Below are 13,584 nucleotides of genomic sequence, written 5' to 3'. Positions count from 1 at the left end.
TATTCGCCTTGCTAGCTGGATGTCGGCCAGTCAAATTGATTATTTTATTCAAAGGGTGCCGTTGATTATTTGATTATTTAATTCCGCACATGATAACAAGACGTGAAGATCTGTAAGTCGTCTTAGTTTTGGCAAATTTATGATATCCTTGAAAATTGACAGATGAAAAAAGTTCATATAATTTTGATATTTTAAATTTTGAATTAAGTTGAACCTCTAAAATCTTTTGAAAAAGGTTGTCTGGATGTTTGAAAGAATATCTAATTGATGATTTTGACATTGAAATGTATAGGTATGAAGAGAAAAGAGATTGGAAGCGTTAAAAATAGTACATTTTACAACATATTATCTGGACTATTTATGGGTTTCTGTATTTGTTTGATTTGAATCACTTTTAACTTGTAAAATTTTATAATTAAATATAAAAATAAATTTTTGCAACATCTTTAAAAATTTTCGATACTACAATCATGTCTCATGACAAAGTTTGAAAGGTGCATCTTAGATTACTTAATATTACAACTTTATGCAAACCACACCCTATAATGATATACACTATTTTAGGATTTGCAATCTGTCTTTTTCTATTGACACATCTAATTGTTGAGATTGAGATGATGGATTTAATGGTTTCTAGTGAGATGCTGTTTTAAAAAGCTACGGCCTTGTGCTAACAAATTTCCTTATTCAAAATATGTGTGCATGTAAATGGAGAGAGAAGATTGGAGAGAGTTTATTTGGAATGTGGTATGGGAGTTCCTTGAAAAACAAAGGGAGAGATACAGAGAACCTCCATTCTCACTGACAGTTTCAAAAGAGAGAGAGACCCTCCATTCTTACGACAACCGCAAGCTCTAGGTTATGGGTCAGATAGTTTTCCTCGTGTGGCTTTATTTGTCTGGAAGTATAGGTTATAACCCTCTTGTATTCAATTAACACACATCCAAGTCCCCTGTGAGAAGCATCAGTATAAATTACAAAACCTTCATTTCCTTCAGGTAAAATTAATATTGGGGCAGTAGTCAATCTTGAAAAATACATGGGCCCCTTAGAGTTGGTAAAAAAGACCATCAATTATGGGCAAGGGGTATTCCGCTGCCGATAATCTATACATAACCTCAAAGAACCATCTTTCTTTTTAACAAATAGGATAGTTGCATCCTAGGGCGATACACTAGGTCGAATAAATCCCTTCTCGAACAACTCTTGTAATTGTTCCTTCAGTTCTTTTAGTTCCGTTGGGGCCATCCTTTAAGGAGCTTTAGAAATGGAGGTCGTGCCCAGGGCCATATTTATCTCGCATTCTATCTCTCTGACTGAAGGTAAAGAGGTTAACTCTTTGGGAAAGACTTATGGATATTTTCTCACCACCGGTATTTCTTCCAACTTATACCAGTCATCCCGATTTTCTACCATATAAGCTAGATATCCAAAACATCTTTTAGCTAGTAACCGGGAAGCCACAAAGCCGAAATAAAGTGCAAAGGGGAAACCTCCTTGATACAAACAAAGTTCAACTCAAGTTGGTTTGGACGTCTAAGGGTTACAGTCTTATATTGGCAGTTTACTATAGCAGGGTGCATGGATAGCCAGTCCAATAGTTTCCAGGTCAGTATTCAAATAACACCTTTTGTGGCCTTGTACAGGCGAGGAAATGTAGATCGTCAGTGTGTTGGGAAGAAGTTGGAAAAAGGAGATTGTTAGGACCGGAAATTGTACAAGTAACATCGGAAAAGATTGCCTTAATTCAAGAAAGGCTCAGAGTCGGCAGAAGAGTTATGCCGATAACCAGAAAAGGGACCTCGAGTTTGAAATAGGAGATCGGGTCTTTCTAAACGTGTCGCTAACGAAAGGAATTATGAGATTTGGCAAGAAAGGGAAACTAAGTCCGCGATTCATTGGACCTTTTGAAATATTAAAAAGAATTGGAGCAGCGGCATATCAATTGGCTATACCTCCCGAGTTGACTAATATTCATAATGTCTTCCATGTTTCATTGTTGAGGAAGTACCAGCCCAATCCGTCCCACGTCTTAAAGTATGAGCCAGTCCCGATCAAGGAAGACTCAACTTATATTGAGCAGCCAATTGAGTTCATAGACATGAGAGTCCAAGTCCTGCGCGACCAAGAAATTTCTCTGAACCGGGTTTTATGACAATATCATTCACGAGAGGACAAAATCTTTTTTTAAGGGGGGTATAATGTAAGGACCCACACTTTTTTTGGCGTGAAGGTCGTGCGGCAGAGTGAGAAGGTGCATGGCGATAGAGCGCACGATAGTGTGAGGGGCCAGCGCCATGCTTGAAGAGGGCCCAAACATTCCTAACGGTGAGAGGGAGGTGTCGCCGCGAGTATAGGGATACAGTAAATTTAGACCACCAGGATGGGTGGTATAGGGTGGTCCGTGAGGGACTATCTCTTTTCCTTTTTCCCCTACTCTTTCCCCTCTCCATGTGTCACCCCTTTGTTACCACATCACCCTTATACCTGCCACTTGGAGGTGGCTTGTTGCCACCTCTCCTTCCATCCTCTCCCTACCTTGTAACCCTTCCATCCTCTCCCTACCTTGTAACATACACCCCCCCCCCCCCAAGCCCTCATCTCCCTCTCATTCTCACGCCTTCATTTCTCTCTCTCTCTCTCTCTCTCTCTCTCTTAGACAACTTTGGAGCTTGGAAGAAGCCCTTTCGCTCCCTTTTGGAGCAACCTTTGTAGAAGTGAAGAAGGTTGTGGAAGAGATCAGAGGGACATCTGAGGGCACCATTATTGATTTGGGGGGGAGGGGGGGCGGGGGGCATCTTGATACCTCTATAACGCATGCAAAGCATAAAAAACATGAATTTTTCACAATTCGGAACCACATTATGCATTAAATTTCAAATCACATTAACAAAGAAGAGGTATTCTATACTATGAGACCATTTATTTTTGGTACAACTACTTCAACATTATTTTTGGTCATTGAATATGAAATCTAATAGATGAAAATATGGCACATCCTCAACCACTAGATTTCAAATATGAGGATCAATGATGATTGTAACCTTCTTGTATCAAAAATAAATAATTTCACTGTATATATTTGGCAAAAAAAAATATTGAAAAACACACAAAAGAAGCTCAATTAAGAACTCGTTATTTAAAATATGAAAAGAAACGAAAAGTCAGTAGTCCATGGCGTCAACAAGATAAGGGCCAACCACTCCTGATAACCCCTTGAACCGTCATAGCTTATCTTGCAATTGAGTAAGGGTAAAGTTCTACAAAAACTATCCCCTTATCCACTTATGCCTCCTCTCTTTTTCTCTCTCTCTCTCCAAATGATACCCCCTTGAATGATGGCCTTGCTTTTTGCATTTCTACATGTTTGTGATTATCTATCCTCCACCACAGCATTTTTTAAAAAAAAAAGAAGAAAAAAAAAAAAAAAAACATTCTATTTGACATTCACTCCCTTAAACAAAATCTTGTCCGAGGTACTTTTAGGATTTCAAATTTTGGGGATATAGCGTGCACTTAAGGAAAAATTTCAAACGGCACTTTAGATGTGCTTAAAAAATAACGTCCGAATTGGATTTGGGTCAAATAGTAGTAGTTAGGTTTTCAACGCACTACTTCTCAAGTTCCATTCCTATGTAACCATGTCAAAAAAAAATTTAATAATAACATTGTCCTAGAATTGAGTAGATTCCTATGTAACCTTGTCAAAGAAAATTTAATCCTAGAATTGAGTAGAGACCACCCGATATCTGAATGGGGATATCAACCAATTTTTGGACCATCTAATGTAAATGTTTAAGAACTTAAAATCTACTTTCTTTACAAAATACTCATTTCATAATTTTAAAGTGGATCATAAAATTTCAAATTGAAAAAAATACTTCTAATAATGCCCCTTACATAAAAGAATAAGTTTCTTTTATTTTATATTCTCAAGCACAGTATTAGGTTGTATGAATGACATCAAGTAATTGAGATTTATTTTATTGATGTGTTATTTATTTTTTTGAAATATCTATTGTTTGTAATAAGACCATCTGTGAGTGATCTTGCTGCCAAAATTATAAGGGGTGATTATTATTTAAAAAATAAAATATTGTATTTCCCCTGCAAAAGATTACATAGGTCTTTCTTTCATGGATGGCTCAAATCTCTCACCCCACAAGTCACATTGATCAACGGTCTATATTCAATATCAAAAAAGAGGCAAACTATGGGAAATCTTAAAGAAACCCTAGACTTAAATTTCACTATAAATAGGGGTGCTCTTCCTCCAATCTCTACACACCTCTCACTCTCCTATAAACTCTCTCTCTCTCTCTTCCCTAGGGGCCACGCCCCTATCTCTTTACTCTCTGATTTTCTCTCTCTACTCTCTCTCCTAAAAAGACCTTAGGGGTATGCCCCAACATAGAGACTCTCTCTCTCTCTCTCATGATCTAATCTAAGGATTGGGAAAATTAGGGTTTGTGCCTAATTATTTTTGAGTTAAGGTTTTGTAGAGATTTAAGGGTGGTTACCTAGTTTGGCCGAAATTAGCTTTTTCGGTTCAAGATTGAAGCCAAACCGTTGATCCCAAGCCATTGGATGTGGTAACTCGGAGTTGGGTGTAAAAAGCCCGGTGGAGGTAATCTCCTACATCTTTTCTTTTAATTATTTGTTCTTTTATTTTATATTCTCAATAACAATATTAGGTTGTATGAATGGCATCAAGTAATTGAGATTTATTTTATTGATGTGCTATTCATTTTTTTGGAATTTCTATTGTTTATAATAAGACGATCTGTGAGTGATCTTGTTGCCAAAATTATAACGGGTGATTATTATTATAAAAAAAAAAAATTTGGATTTCCCCAACAAAAGATTACATATGTCTTTCTTTCATTGGTATCAAAGCTAGTTTTACTTGATTGCCATTATGAGTCTTTTCTTATTTTTTGCTTGAAAATAGAAATATAATGGCTGCTCGTACCTTCATCTCTGAGATCCTGAAAACTGAAAGGTTTGATGGGACCAACTTTGCTTCATGGAAAAGAAAAATCAAATTTGTGCTCTATGAAGAAAACTTGTATGAGGTACTCTTTGAGGACCAACCTCATCGTCCAACTGACGACTCATCTCAAATAATCAAAGATGAGTAGCCAACTGGAAGAGGAGGAACTTGATATGCAAGTACATTCTTTTATGTATCATGACTAACTCGTATGCTTCTGAGTACGAGTCAATCTATACTGCAAGTGAGATTTTTGATAAACTTGAAAGAGAGTATATTGAACCCTCTCTCATGAAGCAAATTATAGCTATAAGAAGGTACAATGATTTAAAAATGGTAGAAGGTACCAAGTTTGCATATCATGTGCACATGTTTCATGCGCTAGTCAGAGATTTAGAAGATACAGGCATGAAGCCCAATGAATCTATGCAAGTAATTCATTTAATGAATTCTCTTCCTAATTCATGAGAAGCTTTCATATCTTCCATCTCTACTAGAAGACAGACACCGAAATTGGAGGAACTCATCATGACCATCAAATCTGAAGAAGAAATGAGGAGTTCAAGGCAAAACCCAAGGGATGTTATGCATATAGTAAAATCTCAACTATCTTTTAAATTTTAAAAAGGAAAGGGAAGAAATACTTTTGAGAAGAAAAGATATTTCAAAAGAAAAGATTTTGGAAATAAGGGAGCAAAGAGAGAGACTCGAACTTGTTTTATTTGCAAGAAGGTGGGCCACATAGCCAATAGTTGTCAGTTCAACGAATCTGGTGGAACTAACAAGGAATTGGCATGTGTGGTTTTTGAATTCAAGCTAACTGACCTCAAGGAAGCTTTATGGTGTCTTGACTAGGGGGTTACGGCCCATATCACAAACACCAAGGAAGGTTACCGTTCTTTCACTCCCATGGGGCTAGGACAGCAGCATTTTTATATGGGAGGAAATCAAAAGAGTGATGTACTTGGAGTTGGAGATTTTGAGCTGAAACTAAAAAGTGGGAGCACATTGATCCTAAAACAAGCACTTTATGCTCCTGATATGAGGAAGTGCTTGGTTTCGGTTCTTAAGATGTCTATGGCTGGATTCATAACTACTTTCATTGGGGAGAAAGTGGTGGTTAAGAAGGGGAAAGATGCGATCATGATTGGATGACTTGTATAGGGGTTATTTACTATTGAAATAAAAGAGAACGTTGCTTATATCTCGTCCCCTAATGAATTAGATGCTACCCTATGGCATATGAGGTTAGGACACATTAATATCAAACGAATAGAAAGATTAAAAAGGGACAAGATTCTTCATAATTCTAAGGGAGATTTATCGAAAGTGTGCGAGTCTTGTGTGCAAGAAAAACTAATAAGAAAAAATATCACCAAGGCAAAAAGAGCTACTAGCGTATTGGAAATCATTCATAGTGACATATGTGGACCTATGAATGTGACCACATAAAGTAGAAAAAGATATTTTATCTCTTTTATAGATGACCACTCGCGATATGGCCATGTGTACCTTATTTGCAAAATCAAAAGCCCTAGAAACATTCTAAGAATATAAGGCCCCAAGTAGAAAATCAAAGTAATATGAAAATTAAAGTCCTGAAAATCGATAAAGGGAGGGAATATTCATCTGACCTTTTCAAAGAATTGTGCATTGAAAATGGGATCATCCATCGGTACACAATGCCTTAAACTCCTGAACAAAATGATGTAGCTGAGAGAAGAAATAAGACCTTAGTGAAAATAGTAAGGAGTATGATGGGGCATGCAAATCTCTCATTGGAGTTTTGGGGAGAAGTCGTATTAACGGCTTGTTACATCCTTAACCAGACTCCCAGAAAAGCTACCCCACTAACTCCTCACGAAATTTTCACAGGTCGTACTCCCTCCCTTGAACACCTGAAAGTTTGGGGTTGCTCAGCCTATGTTTTTATCCTACTTCAAAATAGAATCAAATTGCAACCCAAAACTGTCAAATCCATTTTCATTGGTTATCTAGATCATAGTAAGGGGTATCAATTCTACAACCTTGAAACTTGTACGGTTATTGAAAGCCGTGATGCTCACTTCTTTGAGGAAGAGTTCATTGAAGCAAGGGTGAGTAGAAAACAAGCCAACTTTTATGTGGAGGCCAAAAACAAGGATGTAATTCAAGACCCTGAACTTGAAACTTTTAAACCAACCCAACCTGTTTTTTAACCCCCTAAAGAAAGTGAACATTTACTTGAACCAAGACGAAGTAACCGAATCAGTAGACCACCTCTTTACCTAAAACATTTTGTCTATCTTGGGGAACATTTTGATAAGGTTGGGGAAGATCCAGATTTAGAACCTAGAACTCACCTTGAAGCCTTAACCTGTCCTGAAAGGGAATACTGTGTAAAAGCCATGAAAGATGAGTATGCTTCCATTAACCAAAACCATGTATGGGAATTAGTACCCCTACCTGAAAAAACGTAAGGTCATTGGTTGTAAGTAGATTTTCAAGAAAAAATTGAACTCTGAAGGAAAAATAGAAAAATACAAAGCTAGGTTGGTTGCAAAGAGTTTCACCCAGAAAGAAGGGATAGATTATGAGGAAACTTTTTCCCCTATTGCCAAATTTTCATCCATCTGAATCCTTATCGCTATAGCAGCCCATTTTGACTTTGAAGTGCATCAAATGGATGTCAAAACAGCATTTCTAAATGGGGATTTAGAAAAAAAAAATTACATGACCCAACCTGAGGGATTTGAGGAGAAAGAGAAATAGAACCTTATATACAAACTGAATAAATCCCTTTATGGCCTGAAACAAGCATTGCGACAGTGGTACATAAAATTCCAAAAGATCCTTGCTCTTGCAGGATTTTCTACAAATAATGAGGATTATTGCATATATCAAAAGGTCAGTGCGAGTGATGTACGTGGATGATATGCTAATTGTTAGTAGCTCAATTGCCCTAGTAGTAGAAACGAAAAATTTCCTTGCACAACACTTCGATATGAAGGATCTTGGAGAAGCTTCATATGTGTTGGGCATCAAGATAATAAGAAACCGGAGAGACGACTATCCAACTTTCCTAGGCAACCTATTGTAAGAGGATACTGAAAAAGTTTGATATGAGTATGTATAAACCCATGTCAATTGACAAAAAGACCAAGCTTACTAATAAAATGTGTCATACCGAAGACATGGATATAAGAGCTATGGAGAGAGTATCATACAGGAGCGCAATTGGGTCTCTTATATACGTCATGACGGGAACAATGCCTGACTTGTCCTTCGTCATGAGTCTAGTGAGCTATTTCCAAAGTAATCCAAGAGAGGAGCATTGGAAAACAGTAAAAAGAATTCTCAGATATTTAAAAGGGACCATGAACTATGGGCTCACATATAAGGGGGGAACTGAAATAGCAATAGAGAGATATTCAAATGCAAGCTATCTCGAGGATCCAGATGATGGGAAGTCTACATCTGGGTATGTGTTTATGCTTGGAGGGGGTACGGTTTCTTGAAAGTCAAAGAAACAAGATATTGTAGCTTTGTCCACCACGAAATCCGAGTATGTGGCCTGCTGTCTAGCAGCCAAGGAGGCTGCGTGGATTAAAAAGTTTCTTATTCAACTTAATTTACATCCTGTAAGTTGTGAGGCGGTGTGAATTTTCTTTGACAACACGACGGCTATTTGTGTCTCTAAGGAGCCTCGGTTTCACAAGAATTCCAAGCATATCAAGTCATACTTCTATCACTTGAGAAATGAGGTGAGATTGAAAGCTATCGATATCAGCTCATATCTACATATTTGATGATTGCATACCCTCGGACTAAAGGAGTTGTCCCTAATGTTTTTGTAAGACATGTGACAGAGATGGGGATCAGAGAAATGGAGGAAGAGATAATGTAAGTCCTTCATAGGCCAAACGGGAGATGTTGGGTTTATGTTGCCTTTAAAGGCCTTATGAGTGTGTAATGAAAAACATTTATTATAGTGGAACATAAACTCGGTGGGAGTGTAGTCCCTCGAAGGCCATACTAAGCTAATGATATTTACTGATACCAGACTGTGCTTGACGTTCTTGGCCAGTCAGTTGGAAAACCGAAGGTACCTGAGTTAGCCCTTGATGAGGTCGGAGCTTATGCCTAGATGAGTGAGCTGAAGGACAATGTGACCCTTGTGTGTGATGGTAGTCCTATAGAGACGAGGGCCAAAACCTCATTCATGTTCCATCACACGGCATGCATATAGATAGATCGTTTAGGAAAGTTAGATATCCACCTTTGGGTGAAGCATAAGCATGTGCGAGGGATACCCCTATGCGTCATAGAGCTGTGGTCGCATCAGATCGTGGTGACCTTGACTTGTCTTTAGGGGAGGATCTGTAATCCACAGACTGGGATTGCAACTCTTTGGCTCATCGATTAAACTTTGGTGACTCGCTAATGAGCCCCTGCTTGGACTGTGGGTCATGGGAAATACTGGGTCGGTTCGATAAAGCAAGTATGGTCTGTAGTCCACAGTTTAAGGTGGAGTACCCCGTGATCATTGATTGAATTCCTGAACTATATGGATCTACTTCCCACCATATTAATTTAATTGTGCTCATTTTATTATTAAATTATTTTAGATTTATTATTTGAATTTTTATAAGTCATTTGATATTTTATTTCTTATTTTTGGACTTCTAAAAATGAAGTTATTAATTTACAAAGTTATAATGTTTTAAAATTCATTTTGTTTAATTTTAAAATATTTATTAAAAAAAATATACATGGGGGCCCATAGTGCACATGGGCCCACCATGTGGTTATTAGGTGGGGCCCCACGTACCATACATGGGTGGCATGCCCCACCCTTGGATACCTTCTCTTGTTGCTTTGTCTTCAAGTTTGTTAAATATGGTAACTATATCTTTTAGCATATGGTTAAATATTGATTAGGAATTATTGACCATATCTTATCTTGAAGAAATATCTTGACTTGATATTATTGAAATATTCTTATGGAAAATATGAGATGGAATATGAAATTTATGGTATGCATTATATCTTTAATAGATTTAATTTATTTAAATATATTAATGGGAAAATGGTTTAAGAAAAGGGGGATAATGGTTCATGCACCTTCCATAATGTTGTTGGCCCATTTATGGAATGGATTGCTCAGATCTCTCACCCCACAAGTCACCTTGATCAATGGTCCATATTCAATATCAAAAAAGAAGCAAACTAGGAGAAACCTTAGACCAAAATTTCACTATAAATAGATATGCTCTTCCCCCATCTCAACACACCTCTCTCTCTCCCTTCCCTAGGGGCCAAGCCCCTTTCTCTCTACTCTCTGATTTTCTCTCTCTACTCTCTTTCTCTCTCCTAAAAAGACCCTAGGGGGCACACCCCAACATAGAGACTCTCTCTCTCTCTCATGATCTAATATAAGGGTGGTTTGGAAAAATTAGGGTTTGAGCCTAATTATTTTGGAGTTAGGATTTTGTAGCGATTTAATGATGGTTATCTAGTTTGACCAAAATTAGCTTTCCCGGTTCGAGATTGAAGCTAAACCGCTGATCCCGCACCATTGGATGTAGTGACTCAGTATGCAGTATAAAAAACTCGGTTAAGGTAATCTCCGACATCTTTTCTTTTAATTGTTTGTTCTTTTATTTTATATTCTCAAGCATAGTATTAGGTTGTATGAATGGCATCAAGTAGTTGAGATTTATTTTATTGATGTGTTATTTATTGTTTTGGCATTTCTATTGTTTGTAATAAGACCATCTGTGAGTGATCTTGTTGCCAAAATTATAAGGTTTGATTATTATTAAAAAAAATTGTATTTTCCCGACAAAAGATTACATAGGTCTTTCTTTCATATATTATAGACTGTCGCGATACTCGCTCAAAGGAAAAATGACCAAAACGAAGATTATAACTCCCAGGCCTCCAAATTTATAAGATTGAATATTATAAAACCATATACCTTTGATACAGTGAGGTCATAAAATTCAAAATCTAGAGTATGTCACAAAATCTAAAAATCTAAATATTTTTAGATAAAATATCTAAAAAATTTATCTAAAGATCAAAATCTAGAGTATGACACACATACAAATTTAATTGATCATCCAGAATAACCTCCTTGTACCAAAAGTGAAAGTAATAATTTAAACACATGCAAGGGATAAATTACCTTTCTATCTCAAATGTTTGGAACCAATATTTTTTAAATAACATTGGAGATTGGACGGTTTGGATTTTCTAGATGATGACTTTCTTGTTTCCCAGCCATTAACTCCATAAGAAATGGTCAGACACTCAATATCAATCTACAACACTTGGGCTATTATCCATTGCCGGTCAAATTAAGCCCGCGATAAGTGGAGGTACTATTCAATCCTCAAATATCTTTGGGTGCACTTATTTCAATTGAAAAATCTTATAATTTTGAAAAGATTTTGGAAAGCAATGTGCATAAAAAGACTAGAAACATTGCTTGCCGCAACAGCTTTTGGATCCACTCTCCATATGCATTTGAGTGGTCCATGTTAGATGCAGCACAAATGGTTCAGAGTTTCTTGAACTCTGAGGGTGACTTTTGACCTTTTGATTTTGATTTAGGATGCTGCACATTTGGTCCAAATTTGAGGTTAGGCAGCAAAGGAGGTGGAACATCATATTGAAGGAGAGACATATCAATCTACTTATAACATCTGGTGCTTGGCGACTAGGGAGACTTTATAATATAAGACATGGCCATTGCATTTTTTTAGCCATCAAATGTAACATTCGATTGCTGTGGGCATTGTTTTTTACTGTTCGAAGCCCCAATAATTTTTTTTTAATATTGTGTTATATCTCAAGTTGCCGGATTTCACACTGAAACAATGTGACATTCTTTTACCAAATAGAAATAGTCCTATAATTTATAATCAGCAAAAAATAAATGAACCATTGATATACTTTTGTCATCCGCCTCGATGCCTATTAATGTTAGACTTTCGTGGCAACTTATGTCTTTATATGTTTATCCAATTTACTTTTTAATACTAATTTTATTTAATTTTTTTCCCTGATCAAATATGAAATTTCTATGTGCTCACCAACACACTGGTATGCTTTATGCCTGGACCACTAAATTTAACAGCATTTATATATATGAAATTTGCATTTGTTCAACCTCAAACCAAATCTGTCTTGTGGAAACCCTAAGCACTATCCAACGAGCCAAATCTAGTCTCAATATAAAGCCCAATTTAGAAGCTATGGTCAAAATATGGAAGCTTGCCCAAACAGGGACTATTTTGTTATTATTAATAAAGTCACTGCAGAGTGCATTTTGCAGACAAACATTATTGTTCGCATTTTCTCGACATCCAAACAATGCTTAAACAATCTTCTCTGGTCGAAAGTCCAAAGAATACTATTTGCACCTTGCTATTATTCATGGCGCCTATTTGCCCAAAAATTTATTCGCAACACCTTTGTGGAACCAATATTTCCGAATCGAACTTCGTTCTTGTGCAATAAAATATTTGCAAGCCACGAACTCAACCCGCATCCATGCAAATGAAAATGTGCTAAAAGTGTACATGCACGTGAATCCATCACATTCTTCATACAAAAGGAAAGTATATATTATATATCAGGTTATTATGAAAGTTGTATATTGTATATATGAGAAGTGTAGGTATAATATTTTGTATTTATGGTAAATTTGAATGTAATATAGATGTCTGTGATTTATTTCTATTATTGTTATATGTAATTGTCTATATAAGACAAAGACAAGCTTGTATATTTGTATCGATTAATAGACACCAAGTCTCTTCATAGACACCTGAGACTCTTCACACTTCACATATCCAAATGGATGTTTTTTTCCCTCTTAATGAGTTTTGATAGAATTTTAAGCTAATTGCCTGCTTAACCCAATCCAGCCCTTTACCTAACACAATCTAAGAGAAAATTTAAGGTCATCACCCTTCTTAAACCTACTTAATACAATCTAGAGAAAATTTAAGGTCATCACCCTTCTTAAACCTACCTAATACAATCCAAAGAAAATTTAAGGTCATCACCCTTCTTAAACCTACCTAATACAATCTAGAGAAAATTTAAGGTTATCACCCTTCTTAAACCTAGAACTGGTGTTTTCTTCCCTATTTGACATAAATGCAAAGGTGTTGCTCTCATACATCTTGACTCTCTCATTTATAATTGCCTTCTCATATCATTTCGAGGAAATACAAAATAATGCAGCTAAATTTTGGGCTTTACTGAGGGGATTGCAGTTGGTGCAACAAATTAACTTGTAGGAATGTTGAGAATGAGACGACTCCAAAATTGATGCGTGTTCGATCCAGAATTCTATGATAGTTCCATGGAAATGTCCTACTTTAGTTCACAATTGTATTCAATTGTTTCGAAATTACTGGTGGAACTTTAGACACATTTCTCGTGAGACTAATTAAGTGGAGGATTTATCGGCAATACTGAAGGTATAGTTTCAATTGCCACAATTTACCAAACAAGACCCGCCTCTTTAATCTCTTTCCATTGACTTTCTAAAGTCAGAAAATATTCCTCATCAAAGGACATCCCTATATACTTAA

The 13,584-nt window shown here is 36.5% G+C and overlaps 1 long non-coding RNA gene across 2 annotated transcripts; it reads left to right on the top strand.

Annotated features, from left to right (window-relative positions):
- The first annotated feature begins 4,318 nt into the window (after positions 1 to 4,318).
- Positions 4,319 to 11,875, top strand: LOC148781108 (uncharacterized). 2 transcript variants are annotated; one of them, XR_016061736.1, is made up of 3 exons: positions 4,319 to 4,627; positions 11,258 to 11,355; positions 11,591 to 11,875. It is a non-coding gene; the product is annotated as an uncharacterized LOC148781108 (long non-coding RNA). The 2 variants fall into 2 exon arrangements; XR_016061737.1 differs by lacking the exon at positions 4,319 to 4,627 and adding an exon at positions 10,473 to 10,594.
- Positions 11,876 to 13,584: the final 1,709 nt, after the last annotated feature.

This window comes from Amborella trichopoda, chromosome 8, assembly GCF_054954075.1.
Source record: "Amborella trichopoda isolate Santa Cruz 75 chromosome 8, AtrichopodaSantaCruz75HAP2 v2.0, whole genome shotgun sequence".
Classification (NCBI taxonomy): Eukaryota; Viridiplantae; Streptophyta; class Magnoliopsida; order Amborellales; family Amborellaceae; genus Amborella; species Amborella trichopoda.
The sequence above is the reverse complement of the archived record's forward strand: the minus strand, read 5'-3'. Positions and strand labels throughout refer to the sequence as shown.